Source organism: Lagenorhynchus albirostris, chromosome 4 (genome assembly GCF_949774975.1).
Source record: "Lagenorhynchus albirostris chromosome 4, mLagAlb1.1, whole genome shotgun sequence".
NCBI classification, from domain to species: Eukaryota; Metazoa; Chordata; class Mammalia; order Artiodactyla; family Delphinidae; genus Lagenorhynchus; species Lagenorhynchus albirostris.
The window spans coordinates 115,133,740-115,154,398 of NC_083098.1; the positions used below are offsets into that span (position 1 = coordinate 115,133,740).

Here is a 20,659-nt window from a genome sequence, read left to right on the forward strand (position 1 = left end):
TTCACTACAAGTTCCTGGCTCAAATGTGATAGAAAGAGATGAGGCAGAACTGACTGATTTAAGAAAGATTTGACCTTGGTGTTGGTTCTAATCAAATGCATCATATGTGAGGAGTTTTTTCAAAGGAAAGACCGATTGCCTTGCGAAATGGTAAGAACAGGAGAGAGGAGTCACTGACAAATTCATAACTTTCTGAAATTTTTTGTGTGTATCAGCAAAGAACTTTAATATGTTGCAAGCATGTTCCTCTGCAAATTAACTTCAGTAGATTAGTAAGTTATATTTTGGACAAATTGTACCACTTTGCTTTTTTAAAAAAATAATTATAAAAATACAGAATCTAGCTTTCCTTTTATTAGACAGTTTTATATGCAATTTTACTATTCATTATACAATATCCACTTAGGGCCATAAAAGTAAAACTTCCTCTATACAATTTACGTCTTATTTAGTATCACTGACATCAGTATTTTCCTGTGTGACTAGGGTTTCAAATTCATGGAACTTTGTTTATTGACAATGGACAAGAATTTAGAATAACTATAGAACAGCTCTGAAAATGTCTGCCCAAGAAGCTGTACATATAATTATCATTTATCATTTCTGCCCAAGAACCTGTACATACAATTATATTAAACTTAGATATCCAAACATCAGAAACCAATTGGTATGAGAATGACTTTTTTAAAAAATTAATATTCTATTTTTAACCTAGAGTCAGAATTTATTTAGCAACGTTACTGATAAAAATTATCTTTCAGTAGAGTGGGCTTTCTGAAAGGGCTATCTGGATATGTTACTGATAATGCTAACCAAGCAAGCAAAAATCCAAACCTGGTAACAAGACAGGTATTTTACTGTGTTCATTAAACTACTGGGAGAATGACTTTGTCATGGTACCTGGAGTCTGAAATGGTAGACTTTTTTTTGGTATATGATATTAGAAAATGTTCTAATTTCATTTTTTTACATGTAGCTGTCCAGTTTTCCCAGCACCACTTATTGAAGAGACTTTTTGTCCATAGTACATTCTTGCCTCCTTTGTAGTAGATTTACTGACTATAGGTGTGCGGGTATATTTCTGGGCTCTCTATTCTGTTCCATTGATCTATGTGTCTGTTTTTGTGCAAGCACCAGTTTTGATTACTGTAGCTTTGCAGTATAATCTCAAGTTAGGGAGCATGATTCCTCCAGTTCTGTTTTTCTTTCTCAAGATTGTTTTGGCTATTTGGGGTCTTTTGTGTTTTCATACAAATTTTAAAATTTATTCTAGCTCTGTGAAAAATGTCATTGGTATTTTGATAGCGATTGCATTGAATCTGTGTATTGCCTTGGGTAATATGATTGTTTAAACAATAGTAATTCTTCCAATCCAAGAACATGGTATATCTTTCCATCTGTTTGTGTCATCTTCAATTTCTTTCATCAGTGTCTTATAGTTTTCCAAGTACAGGTCTTTTACCTCCTTAGGTAGGTTTATTCCTAGGTAATTTATTCTTTTTGATTCGATGGTAAATGGGATTGTTTCCTTAATTTCTCTTTCTGATAGTTCATTGTTAGTATATAGAAATGCAATAGATTTTTATATATTAATTTTGTATCCTGCAACTTTACCTAATTCATCATGAGCTCTAGTAGTTTTCTGGTGGTGTCTTTAGGATTTTCTATGTATAGCATCATGTCATCTGCAAACAGTGACAGCTTTACTTCCTCCTTTCTAATTTTGATTCCTTTCATCTCTTTATGTCTGATTCTGTGACTAGGACTTCCAATACTATGTTGAATAAAACTGGTGAGAGTGGGCATCCTTGTCTCATTCCTGGTCTTAGAGGAAATGCTTTTAGCTTTTTACCATTGAGAATGATGTTAGTTGTGGGCTTGTCATATATGGCCTCTATTATGCTTAGGTATTTTCCCTCTATGCCTGCCTTCTGGAGAGTTTTTATCATAAATGGAAACTTCTTTATGCTTCAAAAGCTTTTTCTGCATCTACTGAGATAATCATATGGTTTTTATTCTTTAATTTGTTAATGTGGTATATCACACTGACTGATTTGCGGGTACTTAAAAAACCTTGCATGCCTGGCATATTAACTATGAGAATACAGAGCCAGTATCTAGAACACTCTTCCCATATTTTCTGTCATGGGTCCTGGCACTAACTTCAATCTAGTTACCCAGGACAGAAATCTGAAAATCATCGTAGATTCTTCATTCTTCCTTATTCCTCATTCCCATCAAACATATCCCCAAATTCCACCAGAATCACACTTGAATCTGTTGCCTGATTCACTGCTCTATCTCAGGGCTTTCATCATCCCTTACATGGACTGTAGAAGCTGTTTGCCCCTCTTGCTGCCTCCTTTTTTCTCTGCTTCGCTCTTCATTTAAAGTTATCCCTTCTAATCCATATGCTAAATGCCATGAATTAAAATAAAAATCTCATCATGTAAATTTTATAATTAAATACACCTCCATGGCTTCTAGACACTGATAGAGTGAAATCCAAATTCCTTGGTATAGAATATAAAGCCTTTTATAAATTGGTCTCTGTCTATAATAGGCAGGAGACCATAGGCTTTGGAGTCAGACTACCAGGACTCAAATCTTGGCTGCCCACTCATCAGTGTGTGACTTTGGACATGATATTTAACTGCTCTGCCCAATTTCTTCATCTATAAAGTGGGATAACCGCATTTATCTGAATCCTCCTAGGCTGCTGTAAGAATTAAATGTTAATCTATATAAAATATTTAGAATAGTGTCTGACACACTGTCAGAGTTCAATAAATGTTTGTTATCTTTTTTTTTTTTTTTTTTTTTTTTGCGGTACACGGGCCTCTCACTATTGTGGCCTCTCCCGTTGCGGAGCACAGGCTCCGGACGCACAGGCTCAGTGGCCATGGCTCACAGGCCCAGCCGCTCCGCGGCATGTGGGATCCTCCTGGACCAGGGCACGAACCCGCGTCCCCTGCATTGGCAGGTGGACTCTCAACCACTGCACCACCAGGGAAGCCCAATGTTTGTTATCTTTCACCTTTTTTTCTCATCCCTTACCACCTTGTACCATGTACTTTGGCATTAGCAGACTATTTGCCTTTTTATACCACTGTGTCACCTTTGCCCACGTTGTTCCCTCTGCTTAGAATGCCGCACTTTGTCCATCTAATAAATCCCTGCTCACCTTACAAGTATCAGCTCAAATACTATTTTCTCTGTAAAGAAAGTCTTTTTGACTCCTGGCAGTCTTACTTAGTTTTTCTTCTGTGTCTGCATAGGTATCAGGTATACATCTTTATTATAATAGGATTATTTACTTCCCACTAGACTGAGAGCTCCTCAAGGATAAGGAAAATGACTTTTATGCCTATGTCTTCCCCAGGTCTCAGCAAATTATCTGACACATAAAAGATATTAAAATATATTTGCTGAATATAAATGAATAAAATGGTTTTTCTAAGTCTTCTATTACTTTTCCTGAGTAACTTTGTGCTATGTATATGTTTCCCAAACAACATGTATATACCTCCATCATAGTAATTACTATACTTGTGATACATTATCTGTTTCTCCTCTTGACTTACAACATCCTTGAATGCAGGTTCTGTGTCTTTTCATATTTGTATCTCCAAAAGATAGCACAAGGTCTGGAACCAAAAAAACTTAATAGATATTTAATGAATGAATGAGTGAATAAAAATATGATTAAATAACATTACAGAGTCTATTGTTATGTCTGGATTACTAGACAGACTCTTCAGGGATGGCAAATCATAAGATTCTCTCTAGCCTCTGGGCACTGTAATGGTTAATCAAGAACACTGAAATCTATATCTGCCTCAATAATTTCTCACAGCCATCTCTCCTTTCCTCAACTGAAAAATTGAAGATGACAGTTGCTACCATATAAGCTTACAAAATGTACTCTAATTAATTGAAAGAAGTTAGGTGTACATAAAGAAGGCAAAAAAATAAACACACACAAAAAACTATCCCTAGGAAAGTAGGCAAAATAATTTAGTGATAATAAAAATATGAATGAAGGAAAAAATAGATAAAAAAATAGAGTTGAAACTTTGGGGAATATCAATAAAATTGGAAAACCTGTATGTGAAATGTGTGCATGATAAGAAATGAGAAAAATATAAACAAACATATTTTTATATTTTTCCTTTCTCTATATATTTTCTTTATATATTGCCCTTCCTTCCTTCCTTCCTTCCTTCCTAATTATCTATAAATGAGAAAGAATATAAGCATGTAAAAATATTTGAAAAAATAAAAAAAATTGATTCCAAATATTCCCAAAAGAACATAAAATCTGAATAGACCTAAATATCCATAGGGCTAAGTAGAGCTGAAGAGAACTGATGAATGATATGTGTGTGTGTGTATTCAAAAGTCACAGAAAAACTGAATAGACTTTGTAAATACAGGTAAAATTTTAAAGTTTTTAAATGATTACTTTAAAGAAAGGTGCCAAACACATTTTTTTCCTGAAGCAATTCTATCTTGTAACTGTTCCAAGGCAAAGAAAACATTGAAAGGTTATTTTATGAAGTGACCATAACCTAATTCTTAAATCTAACAAAGATAGCATTAAACACCACCCCCCAATATTCCTTAAGAATATAGATTCTTAAAAAATCTCAAAACTAGAAAACTGAATGCAGAAGCAATTTAAAAGAATGGCATACTATGACAAAGTGGGGCATATTCCAGGAATGAAGGACGGTTCAATATTAGGACAATTTTAAAAATAATTCATCACCTTTAGTCAAAGGATATGAAGTATGTAATCATCACTGTAGGTGACACAAAGCCATATGTGATAAAACTTCACATTTATTCCCAATTTTAGAAAAACTCATGGTAAACACATATCAGAAGGCAAGTTAATTAGAACGATGAAAGATTTCATTAAGGCAGATGTTCTTTATCTCAAATATTTGACATTCTTATTAATGATGAACCACAGAGGCAGACTTATTAAAATAAAAATGGAGAAATAATATTGTAGCTATCAGCATTATTATTTTTATTGTTATGAAAGTTGCTGTGGAGATAATAAGAAAATTAAATACTGAGTGTAAATATTGGAAAAAAAATATTTCTTAGACAGTAGTCTTCTTAGAAAATCTAGAATAATCAGAGGAAAATCCAATAAAACTGGTAAGAATTTGGTATGGTTTTAGTTACAACATATATACAACAAAATCATTAGCTTTTCTCTACAGCAGCAGCAGCCAGTAAGAAAACACAAGGAGCAAAAGCTTTCAATCACAATATCAAAATATTCCTCCAAAACAAAATACTTAGAAATAAGAGAATTTGAAGAAAATGAAAGAGTTTTGTGATGGGCATTTGAAAAACCTGAGAGACATAAAATGCTATCTGGAAAGAAAGATTCGGTATTACAAGATCTTTATTTTTCCTCAGAACAATGTATTAATATATTACAATTTAATCAAAACTCTAAAAGGATCTTTCTTTTTGATTTTGAAACATAAGTTCTAAAGTTCATTTGACTAAATAGGTGAGAATGTCAAGAAAATGTTGAAAAATAATAAAATACATTGTAATATGTTAAAACTGTATAAAATAATACCACATGATATTGCACCAGAATAGACTAGAAGACAAACAGGACATAATGGGATGCACAGAAACAGACTCCAAAACATATAAATATTTGGTAAAAGAATAGGATTCCATATCAAATCACTGGGGGAAAGGGTATATTATTTAGGATATAGTGTTGGCATCATTTATTACCTAGAATAAAATAAAATCATGTTTCTATCTTATACTACAAAGCAAAATGATTTATAAGTGGAACAAAAAATTATGTGTAAAAACTGGAATCACAAAAGAATAAGTATTGATGACTAAAATTATTTTTAAGCATACGGAAAAAGCTGAACTCTTAAAGAAGAGAAATATACATGAAAAAAATTTAAGATGCCCTTATTATATAAAGAACTCTTTTAATCAATAAGACAAACCAATAAGAAAAAAAATCTGCTTAGTTAAAATGAAGCGAGGGGAGATGTATACATATACTTGGCAAAATAAACACAAATAGGTAAAGAAAACTTTTTTACCTCAATCATAGAAATATTAGAAAAACGTATATACAATCATAGAAATAGAAAAAGTAGGTAAGTGTTCTGGGATATCTTTTCTTTGTCCCTCCAGATTCACTCTCCATTGGCTCCTGCCTCGTTCTCTGCTGGGCGGAAGACTCTATTTGCAACTACAAGAGGGACCCTCGGTCCTCTGGCTTTTAAGGTGGTACAGACAATAGGGAGAGTAAGGTCAGGATATATATTCGCCTGGTTCCCTACTCGAAAAGTCACCTTGGCCTGGCTATGTTTGTTGACCAAAGGTCACTGTTCCTCTCAAGATGGCTTTCTCTACCTGCTTCTCCTTTTTCATGTTCTGATAACCTCTTTCTCCCTGATCCCTTTTGGCCTTTAGGTGGTAACAGGGCTGTCACTAGTGTTCATAATTTACTGCATTATCTCTTATATTTTCACCAACATTCCACGATTATCTTTGTAACTATTATACCTTTGTAATTATTATCTCTGTAATTATTATAACCATTCTTGAATTATCCTAATTTGAGTTTACAATCTTTTGCTGTTGGTTAAGCTCTGACAGTAAGTGTGTAGGGAAAAACTATAAAATATGCATTTTAAGGCACATGAAAAGATGCTCAACATTGTTAATTATTTGAGAAATGCAAATCAAAACTACGATAAGGCACCACCTCACATTGGTCAGAATGGCCATCATTAAAAAGTCTACAAATAACAAACGTTGGAGAGGGTGTGGAGAAAAGGGAACCCTTCTACACTGTTGGTGGGAATGTAAGTTGGTACAGACACTGTGGAAAACGGTATGGAGGTTCCTCAAAAAACTAAAAACAGAGCTACCATATGATCCAGCAATCCCACTCCTGGGCATATATCTGGACAAAACTATAATTCAAAAAGATACACGCACCCCTATGTTCATAGCAGCAGTATTCACAACAGCCAAGACATGGAAACAACCTAAATGTCCATCAACAGATGAATGGATAAAGAAGATGTGGTATATATATACAATGGAATACTTCTCAGCCATAAAAAAGAACAAAATAATGCCATTTGCAGCAACATACAAACAACTAGAGGTTCTCATACTAAGTGAAGTCAGAAGGAGAAAGACAAAGACCATATGATATCACTTATATGTGGAATCTAAACTATGACACAAATGAACTTATCGATGAAACAGAAACAGAATCACAGACATGGAGAACAGACTGGTGGTTGCCAAGGGGGAGGGGTTTGGGAGACGGATGGATTGGGAGGTTGGCGTTAGTAGATGTAAGCTTTTTTATATAGAATGGATAAACAACAAGGTCCTACTGTATAGCACAGAGAACTATATTCAATATCCTACGATAAACCATAATGGAAAAGGATATTAAAAAAAAGAATGTATATATATGTATAACTGAATCACTTTGCTGTATATAGTAATTAACACAACATTGTAAATCAACTATACTTCAGTAAAAATCAATAAGTAAAATAAAATACACATGTTTTAGATGTGTGAATCAACATAAACTTTCTGGAGAAAAAATTAGTAATATGCATTAAAAACTTTCAAATATGCATGCAATAGAAATTTCTTTTAGGAAATTTGTTCCATGGACATAATCACAGATTGTACAAAGTAGTATGGAAAAATATTTATCAAACATAGTTTTTCTTAAATTATGAAAAACTGGAAATAATGTCAACGCATGATAAAAGGTGATAGGATCAGTAACAATGAATTCATATAAAGAAATATCATTCACCCATTAAAATCATATTTTAGAAAAATACTACTTAGTAGAGGAAATATTCAGGATATATTATCAAGGGGAAGAAGACCCTATAAAACAATAAATTCACCAAGATACCAGCTTGGTGATGTATATCATAGTGACTATGTGAGTGTGTGTGTAAACACATGCATGTGTGTATACATATATTTTCATATATATAAGAATGATGCATAGAAATGGTAAAAGTGGTAATCTTTGAGTCAGTGGAATTAACGTGGTTTTTTTTCTTAGTGATTTTCTGTTTTTAAATTTTAATAATTAAGCATGAGCTGTTTTTAAAAATTTAAATATTTATAAAAATATGATTGCTTTCAACCAGCACTATTATATACTTCTCTTAAATACTTCATAACTATGAATCTAATCTGTCTGAAGACAATTCTTTTCAAATATTTACAGCAATATAAAAAGGCTTCACAAATAAGAACTCATGGCTATATTCACCATTGCAGGTAATCAGATCTGGCACTAGAAAACATATAGAGATGTTAAAGAAAAACAATAAAATCACTATTATTCTTAAATTTTGATAAGTTTTAAAATGATTAAAAAAAAAGGATCAGCAAGTAGGGCAGGCTTTCATGCATTCAAGTTCAGAAAAGAGACACACAAAAGCTAATATAGACAATTGAATAAAAAATGTTTGAAGCTCACTGGAATGTTTCATTGGTAAGGACTACTCTGTTTTTTGCATGAAGAAATATTTGAATAAACTGATGTTTATCTACCTCTTCATCAGATGTATTAAGAATTTAGAGAAAAGGGCCTGTTGGCTATGTGGAAGAATATTTAATATACTTTTCCAAACTTCTACCAACACAAATGTAAATTACATTATCATCACTAAATAATTATAAAGTTTTCCTTGTTTAACATAAGATAGTAGAAATTACTTAGTAGATTACTGCCTTAAATGGCTGATATTTTTCTTAGCAAGAATTGTGTTTCCTTTAAGAGTAATATATTTTGATCCTGCACTCAGAAACAGCTCTATATGTGATCATACTCATAATGTATATTAGAAGGTTAAAAACAAAACAACAAACACCCTTCATTATGGAAGGAAGCAACTGTCATATATTATGCTATTTTGTGTGTGTGTGTTTGTGAGTGTGTGTGTGTGTGTTTAGGGGGAGGGTGAGAAAGAGGGATAAAATCTTAATATAAATAATTACCCTCTCTAAAGCCACTTGGAAATTAAGGATTCCAAAAGATATTTATAGTACCTGGGTATAAATGAGGCCAGGAGTGCTGCTTTCAGAAGATACATGGTAGATTTGATCGTTTCTTAAAGCTTTTGAGGGATTTTCTCAGGGACAGGATGACCTCATAATGTCTACAGTACTGGTTCTTTGAGTCATTTTAAAATCTCTTCACTTGGAAGCAAAGTAACATTTATTAAATATCTACTTTATAATTCTAGAACCTAAAATAAGGCAGCACAGGAAGTGACACACATTGCATACATTTCATATATAGAGAGAACTACCTTAATTTTGGGCAAAAACACTTTGAAAGACTATTAAATTTCACCGAATAATTGGAATTGGAACACCACCCGTAATACTAAAGATAATCTTCTAAAAGAAAGGTGGAAATATAAATCAGAAAGCATGAAAAGCAAAAGTAGGCACGTTTATAAGGCAGGAAGCATCACAGGACTAATCATGTGTTAAATAATGTATGTGTCAACACGATGAAAATAAACACTCTTTAGGACAACTTATAAAAGCAAAACTCTACTCAAAGATCTTTTCAAGTGACATATCATGTTTCTAGGAGAGAGACTGGATCAATATAAACATGCTGATGACAACAAAGAGCCAGGTATATCAATAGCTTAAATTTCTTAGATTTCTTTTGTATCTCTCATAGCAAGAGATGAGAGGGTCTTGCCCAGAGAAGGTGCTGAAATGTTTGATAAATAAATGCATGCATGTTTAACAGGATGCTGAATGATGTTGTCCCTAGGTTGAAACAAAGAGGTTCTAATGTGCTATCAAATAACAGAAACTGCCAACAAAAGCCACCAATATCTTCCCCAGGGCTGAGAAGGGACAGAAATTACTCTACTACTTCCAACTAACATCCCAGCATCCCCTTTGTTCAAGATAAAATGCCCTTCCATTCTCATCCTGCAGGGTAGAGGAGTGGGTGTTTCTGGACACTCAAATCACTCCCCCCTCCCTCACAAGGCAAGTGATGGGGAGTGCCCAAGACAATCATTTGTAGAGATTCGGGCATACCTGAAAGAAGGGGTGGCTGACATTCTATTTTGTAGTAGAATGCCTGTTTACACAGAATACTTAATAATCTGTCCTATACCTATCTGAGCAGGCAAGAAGTAAGGAGACATAATAAACTGTCCTATACCTCTGGCAGAGAGAGAGGGTGGTAAGATGCTTACCTTCTCTGACCTTACATTTCTAAGCTGTATTGCGAGAATGATGACACTTACCTCACAAATTTACTGTGAGGATCAATTAATATAATACGTGTAAAAATGTTAGGTAGACTGTAGATCTTTATATAGAATAAGTTGTTATTAAAAACCACATCCCAAATGAAGCAGCTTGAATTTCATGGTAAAGTAGTCTTATTATAGTCTAAATTTTTAATAAATCACCAATCAACAAATATTTAATCTAGTAGCTTTGTGCTGGCCATCTTGAGAGAGACAAAATATCATTTCCACCTCAAAGAGTCCCTAACCTGGTTGGAAAAAAAAGACTAACATATAAGCAATAATATATATATGTGTGTGTGTGTATGTGGGCCTTGAGTTTTCAAAGTATTAAGGTAATAAATGATATCAAATACAAAAAAATGCAATAATAAAACTATACAATAATACCAGAGAACACTTATATGGTGCTAACTATGTGCTGGTCACTATGACAAGCACTTGACATATATGAGCTTATTTCAGTGTTGCAACAATTCTATGAGGTAGGTTTTATTATTCTGATCATTTTATAGAGGAGGAAATTAGGGCAGAGAAAGGTTAAATAACTTAACAAAGGCCATATAATCAGTAAGTAACAGAGCCAGGATTCAAATTTAGTCTGGCTCTGGAGTCTGAGCTCTTAACCACATCATTACACTGCTTCTCTTATAAGATTCCATGTATGGAATCACAGCTACGTACTATAAGAATACAGGGAAAGGAATAAACACAATGTGGGGAGAAGTAGTTAGCAAAATATAGGTGGAGGAACTAGTATTTCAGTCAGGAAATATCAGTAAGGTTTAGAAAAATAGAAAGGAAGGGGACTTCCCTGGTGGCGCAGTGGTTAAGAATCCACCTGCCAATGCAGGGGACACGGGTTCTATCCCTGGTCTGGAAGATCTCACATGCCGCGGAGGAACTAAGCCCATGTGCCACAACTACTGAGCCTGTGCTCTAGAGCCCATGAGCCACAACTACTGAGCCCACATGCTGCAACTACTGAAGCCTGCGTTCCTAGAGCCCGTGCTCCACAACAACAGAAGCCACTGCAATGAGAAGCCCACACACTGCAATGAAGAGTAGCCCCTGTTAGCTGCAACTAGAAAAAGCCCATGCGCAGCCAAAGACCCAAGACAGCCATAAATAAATAAATAAATAAATAAATAAAAGAAAAGAGGAAGAAGAGTGTTGCACAAGTAGGTAATTGTAAGAGTTCTGAAGTGTGAATGAGCATGGAAATGGTCCATAAATAATTACTGAGCACCTACTAGGTACCATGCAATGTGCTTGGGATACATTAATGAACAAAACAAAGATACTTGTTCTTATAGAACTTAGAGTCAATGGGTATGAAAAAGACAATGAAGAGACTAGTCTTACTGAGCTGAGCATCATCCTGGGAATTAGAGGGAAACAGTATTGAATAAGTAGGTAGGGGACAGATCATGAGGGCTCTGAAAGACAGAGAAGCTCAAGGATATAAGATTTTTGGAGGAATGTGTCACATGTTAACAGCAGTATCTTAGGAAGATTAATTTGGCCATATCGTGAAGGATGAATTAGAGATGGGAAAAATGATAGGCAGAAAGACTTGTTAGAAAGTGAATTTTATGAAGATTTAGATTAAGTGATGACACTGGAAATCGAGAGCTTTGCTCTACTCATTACCTTCTTTTTTCCTTCAGTCATTCCCCTGGCCTACAAATACAGTTTTGTATTGGCCTACAGATTTTTCCTAGGCCTACAAATACATCCAATTCTCTCCCATTCATAGTGAAAGATAAACATAAAGAATGAAAACTAAATAATAAAATTACTCTCCAAGGGGCAAGTACTTCCCTAGCTACTAGCCCTCTACTTTCTCATCTCCACTTTCTTTTCATTCACTCCGGAACTCACTGCAACTTGGTTTCTGTCATGATACAGAAGAAGGAGTGGTTCATCTGCCAGGAGAAAGTGTACAGTTTGGGAACACTTCTTTAAAAAGGTAACATTTGAGTTGAGATTAAAAGGATGAAGAGGGGCTTCCCTGGTGGCACAGTGGTTGACAGTCCGCCTGCCGATGCAAGGGACACAGGTTCATGCCCCGGTATGTTCCCACATGCTGCAGAGCTGCTGGGCCCATGAGCCATGGCTGCTGGGCCTGCGCGTCCCGAGCCTGTGCTCCGCAACGGGAGAGGCCATAACAGTGAGAGGCCCGCGTACCGCAAAAAAATAAAATAAAATAAAAGGATGAAGAGGAGTTTGCCAAGTAAAGAAGTGGGGCTTTGCATGCATATTTTGTGTGAAGCAACTCTATCAAACACACGGGGAAGGTGTTCTGATTCTACTTCTAGGGCTTCGGTTCTACCTCTAGCAGGTATGCTGAATAAAGCCTTTCTCATTTAAAATCCTTTCCACATTTGTTTCAATTCATCCTGGTATGAACAAGGCAGAAATTTCAGTCAGGTTGCTATTTTCATTTTGAAAGAATTTTTAAAAGTTTAGTTTACAAGTATGTAACCAGAGTGTCTCAGGTTTACAACCCCTGTTCCATACTGATACTGGTCTCTTCCAATAAATACACCATGAGCTCCTTGAAAGCAGGGACTAGGAGTTGTTTGTTTTTATACTTCTACTACCTAGCAGAGAGCCTGGAACTCAGTAGCTATTCAGTAAAATTGGGTGTATTGATAAAGGGGAAGAATATATGAGAGGCATTGTAAGAAAATATATGGAAGATAAAGGACAGGGATGAGTAAATGATGGCTTTTATGTTTTGAACATGGGTGATTAAGGGAGAAAAGAAGGTAGTAACAGTGACAGACAGTAGATAAGGCGAAGACAAGTTCTGATTTAGATGTATAAAATTGAGGGTGCCTAGGGTCTACCAAGTTGAAGTGTTGAAATGCAGTTGGAGACATAAACTGGTGTTTGGGAGAAGTCATGGCTAGAGGATCATATTTTTGGAATTATCCACATAAAAACTGCAGTGTAAGTCATGAGAAATAATCAACAATTTTTGAAGAAAAAAGGAAAAAAATGTTAATTTTGTTAGGCACAGATATACACTGCTGAGAAAATCTTCAACTATGTAAACTATTAACAAGGCTTAGAATACATAAAGTTGAGATCTTTTAGAGCAATATGAATTCTTGTTTTCCCCCATGTCTACAATAGGCTCTGCTTTCTTAGTGCTAGATATTTCTAGCTCACGTATGAGGAGGGACAGGCGTTTGCAGATGGCACAGGCAGACATTAACTACCATTCTCAAAGGAATTTTAACAAAAAAAAACTATCGTCAAAAACTTTATCAATCTGCAAAGCTATTTTTATCCCTATATTTAAAACAATAAATTGTTTAAATGGCATTATAGTATTTTCATTTCTCCTTGTTTTTAGGGAAAATAGGAAAGGTCACTATTTCTAAGATATAGAAATATAGCATCTGAAATGGAGTCTGAAATAAAACTGTCATGCTCTGGAAGCTGTGTAATACAGCTGTCATACTAGAGAGAATATTTTTCTCCCTCAAATAAAAGAGATACTGTACATGAATATGAAACACAAAGAGGAATGGAGATAGAATTTTTTCAGTGATTAGGGATTTTATGCTAAAATTTTCACAGACGTGCTCCTGAAAAATTGTGTGTAAGCCAAATTTCTGTAAAGAAAGTAATTTTCTCTTTAATATACAATATGGATATTTTGAGATATTTCATCTCTCTGGGCCTCAGTTTTCTCATGTATAAAGTGAAGGGGCAGGATCAGATATCTTACGTTTGTTTTAGCTTTAGAATTCTATGACATTTTTTTCTGATTGATTTTCAACTGTTAATAGGTCACAAAACTCTTGCTTACCTCTTAGGACAAAAGTTAGAAACCTACACATAATATTTAATGACACCACAGGAGTTTCTACTTAAAGAGATTCAGGAATGATTCAATTGTGAGGCTTAGTAAAGTATTATTCATAAAGCATGACATGCTTATATAAACTTGGATCAATAAGAACTTATGCCTTTCAAAGACAAGTAGCTGGGAAACATTTCATAGTTTAAAGTGGTTTGAAGTGAGGGTGGAAGAAATGGAGGTGGTAAGTGAAGAATTCTCATAGTGATTTAAGGATCAAAAACAGGGTCAACATGGCAACGTGTTGGGGGGAGTGGTGGTGCTGGTGCTACTCTATACGATTTTCTAAAAGATTCTGGAAATAATTTTCCATATAAAACCAGAACCTGACAGATTTCCTGGGTTGAGGTAAACAAGATGGAAATGTTAAACATGAGAGTGGCTCCATTCAGCTGAGCTCCCAAAAGGTAGAACTTGCGATACCTTCCTTCTGGAATGCGACAGAGCTGCTATTTCACATAGAACTTTACGGTCAGCTTTCAATGGCAGCAGAAATGCAGGAAGTAGAACCAGCTGGTGACTACGAGGTATTTTAGTCAAACTGATATTCTCATCTCAAATTCTACCTTTCCAAGGTACAGCCTTTAATTGAACTGGGTTACTGACTTCATCACCCTTCTCTCTCACTCTTATTCTTTTCCTTATACATAGAAGGAAATTTTTGTTCATGTGTTCCTTGTCACTTGGGAAATTCCCCCATCACTCCCCTCACTATATAACCAAAGTCAAGTAAACAGCCAAAATACTCTCTGGCTGGAAGCTTCAGTAAATCCTGATGGGAGAAAGTCTAGAGATCTAGCTCTCTCGTCCTTATCGCTGTACAAAGGACAAGGCTGGTGAGATCTCTAATGTGCTTGTGGTATTAACTGTTATTACCATGACTAATATCTGGTGGAATCAGCTAATATCATGTATCAGCCAACCACTGTTATCTGATATATAATCGAGATACCTAAAGTAAAGGGAAATTCAAAATTTTAGTTGTGAAGAAAGAAGACTTTAGAATTGAAGGATACTTACTTGTCTCTAATCTCTAATCATTTATTGTAACAAACAACAAACCATTCCAGACAATTCTTATAAGAATTGTCTTATAAGAATATAGATACAGAAGTTTCAATGTTAATAATGTACTCAGCTGTATTTCAAACTTCTCTCACATAAATCAAGAGATTCTGATTTTAATGAGATCAGAAAGGTTATGTATATGTCACAACCAGGCTAAAGCCAGAGATCATCAAGATGTACTTTAGGTTTATAACACACAATTTATAGAATATAAACTGATAAATCTAATGGATCATTTCCATGATGTTAAATTGGTTAGTACCCATTTCTTAAAAAAATTTTCTTATTGAAAATGAAAGTATTTCAAAGGCAAACTAATTTTTGAATTCATTTCGGATCTGACTAGAGTTCTAGATTGCAAAATACAAATTGGGCATGAAAAAAATACAGAATTTTTAAAAGAAAATCTAATTATTTTGTTTACAAAAAGTCTGTTAAATGTAACAGCAATTACAACTAACAAATTATCAGCTATAATGCAATGGAAAAATTTCTGCAAAATTTATTCTAGATATATTCTATTTTAAAGTTGTTAAAAAATGTCTTCATATCTTCCTTTTGGCTTAATACAACTTAATATGCAATAAAAAAGTAATCGAAGAAAAGGAAAAATATTTGATAAAGGAGTTACAGGCAATATTTCTGTGGTATAGTAAAACTTTAAAATATTATAGTAACTATAAAATGTACAGATATATTTCAACAATTATATACTGTAATAAAATTTTAAAAATTTTCTTTGGCATTTCTGGCCACATTGACAGACATTTCAATGTATTCAAAAGTATTTTTTATAGAAAAAAATAAAATAGATATTCTGTTGTAAAACCAGATGATAAATTTATTGGTTAAAACACATGAAGCTACTTTAATTGAAATGATAATAATGCTATAAATGGTAAGAACACTATATATAATCAAGAATTAACCAACAAATGACTAATAGATTAAAAAGTCAGAAGCTGGTACTAGCTTCTCAGATAAATGATGGTGATAATGATGACAACAGTGAAAACTCAGTGTTTACTATGTGCTGCAGTGTTCTGAATATATTAACTAATACGATAATCCTATGAAGTATATAATATTATTATCTCTATTTTATGGACAAGGAAACAGGTCACGTAGCTGGTGTGGCAGAGCTGGGGTTCAAAAATTCTAGTCCGTGTTCTTTGCCACTATATCAAACTGTTTGTAAAGCCAACAGTCTTTCTGTATATATAACCAGCTGAAAAATATAATGAAATAAAATATTGCACTAATAATGGCAACAGAAAGGTTAAAATAGTAATAATGCTAATAAGAAATACATGAGAAACCTTTAAAATGCCACAGAAGAACTAAAAGATATGGATAAACAGAAAAGCATACACTGCTTTTGGAAAAAATAAACTCTCCATATTGTATATCAATTTTTTCTACTTATTTATACATTTAATTTAATCACAATATAAATACCAAAATGGTTTTTTTTTTCAGGGGAGGAAGGAAAAAGACAAGCCAATTCTACAATTCACATAGAAACATAGTGCCAAATGTATGACATATAATTATAATTTTAATAACCTCTTGGTACTGGAAAAGAAACTGAAACATGAATATAACTGAAAACAGGATTTGGAAATGGATATAAGTACACGTGGGAATCTAGTTTTCCGTAAGAGAGTATATGAATCAGTGGAAACCATTTAGTTTGTTCAAGAAAACACTTTATTAATCTTAAACTAATTCAAATATCTATTTGATAAGCGTAAACGTTTAAAATATATTAATTAAATCAAGCCTGTCAGGACTCTTATCTATTCTTTGCTAGTGTTTGTTTTATTTAATTTCTGTAGAATTTAATAATAATCTATAATTCAGATAGACATATTTTGAAATAATTCCAGTTTAGTTGCTCATTTTGGCTTTTGCGGGAAATGAAGAAAGAAATAACCTTTAGCAATGATTCTCTAGGAGATGTGAGAATGCTGCAGATAAAAGCTGCCTTTTCTTTTTTCATTATGTATCTTTATTTGTTAAATTCTGTGTTAGCACCTGTACAAATTGGGTTAACAAACTGAATTTTTAGTAGTAGATTTATTTCTCATATAACAAGGCTTATTTATTTATTTTGCATATTTTATAGGATATCCTGGGAGAATGGCTGAAAAAAACAGGACATTTATAGCCTGGGATTGTGAAAATCATTAGATTCACTGAATCTTGCTAGCCCTTCTGCAGAATTGTGCCAGAATCCATTTCTCTTTAAATGCCATGGAATGTCATTGATACCTGAAATGACATCCCTGAACTTTGAGGTTGCATAAGAAAGATCTCAGTGGAAGACCCCAGATATTCATTAGCAGGTTGGAATTGTGCTATCTGTGCCTATTACTCTTCATGATGAAAATATATTCTATAGACTTACCCATGAAAAAACACTGCTATTGGAGCTGTCTCAAATCAATACTGAACTAAATCAGCCTGCAAAGGAATAAAAACTGTCACCAGCATAACCTTCCTATCGACTGCAATGCAGATATGCTAATGTGTGTCAAAGCCTCGCCCTGATGTCTGTAGGGAAGTGTGCCGTGTCTCAGAACAGTCCAGCTGCTGGCTTGGGCCAATTCTAAGTAGGATTCTCCACCCTAAATCATGACAATTATTATTTTCACCAAAGATGACAAGAATTCTTATTTATTTTCTTCTTTTTTGTTTTCCATCAAGAACTCCATCCCCAATACCCTCCTACCCCAAACTTCTAAACATCTTTTTTCCTTCCCAAGATCTAGCCCCTACCTCTGCCCCACAAAATTGTTCTCAATACATTACACTCTAGAAAGCTAGTGCTCATTCAGTCATTATTTGATTCTTGTCTGGCTCTGCATTTTTTCTGCCCTTGTTTCACTTGCTGTATTAAGAAGGCACTGCTCCATTCAGAACAGATGATGCACACTGAAGTATCTACATTCAGAAAAGTGGCATTTACTAATTTGATGATTTAGCATAAGACCCAGGGATTTCTATAACTCAGAGGAAGACAGATCTTTAATATGCAACTGTGAATTTTGATTTCTCATACTTCACAGAAAAAGGATAGTAGTAAATGTTTAAAAATATAACAAGATATTTAATATGTAAATGTTTCAAGCTTCAGACTGCTGCAGTGAAACAATTACATTTTTTAAATGAGAAAAAACATGAAAGGTCAATGAGAAAAAGCAATAAACGCACACCATTAATTTACATATTCCTGACCTGGAAATAAAGAATTACCCTTGAGTTATTTTGTTACATTTATTTATTTATACTCTTTCATTTAGCAAAGGATTTGAGATTTTGGTTCAGCCTACCCTTCCAAACAATTTTAATACATGTTTTTATCCCTTCCTGATACATTATTTCCATCTGCCAAAACAGTTTTCTGGTGCATTGAATTAAAGTACACCCCCAACTTGGAACTGATAGACTGTAGGGAAGGAAGTTTATATGCTAACTCTGGACTTGAGGGGCTCTGTTTTAAACAACAGTTGAGAATGGAAAATGAACAGCATGGTTGTAATGGGGGCAAGGCTGGGGCACTGCTGATCATCTCTTTCATCTGAACTGAAGATACATTCCCAGCCACCTTTCCTCATGTACCCTCAGTTAGCAAGATACTTTGAAAAGATGCAGTCCATACTACTATGAAATAAGGACTGTAAAAACCTCTCTACAACTGTAAAGCCCTTAACAAATTCAATTATCAAGTGCTTGGCATTTAGTAGGTGCTCAAAACAAATGTTTGCTGAATGAATAAAACAGTCAAAATTCTCTTAAAATGATGAGGAAAAAAGGAAAAGTAAAATTAATTTTTTTTTTTAAATCATTGTCTTCTCTTGATTTTTCCCTAATCCCTACCAACATTTCGCTTCTTTACATTTATTCTCTTGAAGCAAAATTGTTCATATTTTTAAGTTATCAGCAAGGAGAACAGTGTGTCACTTTCAATTCCTGATGCTTTCCATGTTATATGACAATTGTTTATATCATACCGACTCATATATTAATACCCTGTAATTATTACTTGAATCACTACATAAATTCTGAGTTGATTCAATAGGGTTACTTTTTACTGATTTCAAGAGAGAAAACATAAAGTATCAGTAGGAAACATAAGTTTTTTGAGTCCTAGATGAATTTCTCTACTTTATTTCTACATGAAAGGCCTTTGAAATTCCAGTGCTGTATGTTAGTACCACTGATTAAAAACTGCTCTCACAAAGCGGAACAAGCAGGGGAGGGATAGCCAGGGAGAGAGAGATTTATAAGAGGGCTGGCTGTTGGCAGTAAAGACAAGAGAAGAGACTCAGAGAGTGAGCAGGCTGAGATTGCTGAGTAGTGAAACAGGTGGTGATTTTGGTTCATGAAAGGAAAGTTAACTGGTCAAAAAGGTCAGACATAAATAACTATAAAACAAGTAATTAGTATAAAAAATACAAACAAAAAACGCAGAAAATAAAATAACACTATAACCATAAATATGAAGGTCTTATTGTGGTTCCCGCCCCTCCCTCATGAAGAAACATTTCTGTTTAGCTTCAAAAATGAGTCATGAGAAAACTATATGCACATATCACATTAAGAATCACCCAAGGACCTGAGTAAAAACATAGATCCCAGGCGCCAACCCTCAGAGATTGATTTAGTAGATATGGGATGTTTGTGGAGCCTTTAATATGCATTTTCAACAAGTATTATAGAATATTTTGAAGACCATTTTTTAGATATACTGCCTCATAGGAAATAGAGTAAAACTCTGATTAACTGGAATTAACTTTTCGTTAATTCATTCAAAAATATTTATTGATTACTAGGTGTTATTTATTTATTGATAAGCCAGGCACAGTGATAGGTTTTGGGGATACAGTGGAGAACAAAAGATAAGTATAAAAGATATAAGTATATAATTATCAATGTAATGTATGCTATGAAGGAAAAGTAGGTAAAGCTAGCATGCCTGATGAATAAAGAGTTGTGGCTTAATGCTTTATTCAACTGAGAGTAAACCAGTGAAACCTAATTTGTGGTAATTACTTCAACTAAATACATATATATTGAGAGCACACTATTTCTCCGGCATTGAATTAGGCCCTGGGGGTCCTTAACGTACCCACAAACTATCAGAGAAGAATGTATGTTATTATTTTATTTATTAAGAGGCTGTGATGCATCAGGAATTATACTAAGCAACAAGAACACAAAAATCAGTAAGATGCAGTTCTTACTCTTCAGAAATTTACTTTAATAAAGGAAATGTAGGCAGCGATAGAGACCTTATTATGGAATTATGTAAAGGGTATTCCTAAAACTGGGAGAAATCTAAAGCACAGAAGAA

The 20,659-nt window shown here is 34.1% G+C and overlaps 1 protein-coding gene across 2 annotated transcripts in view; it reads right to left on the reverse strand.

The window, feature by feature from the left end:
• TBCK (TBC1 domain containing kinase) overlaps positions 1–20,659 on the reverse strand; it is a 226,971-nt gene that overhangs the window by 36,016 nt on the left and 170,296 nt on the right. The window lies entirely within an intron of this gene.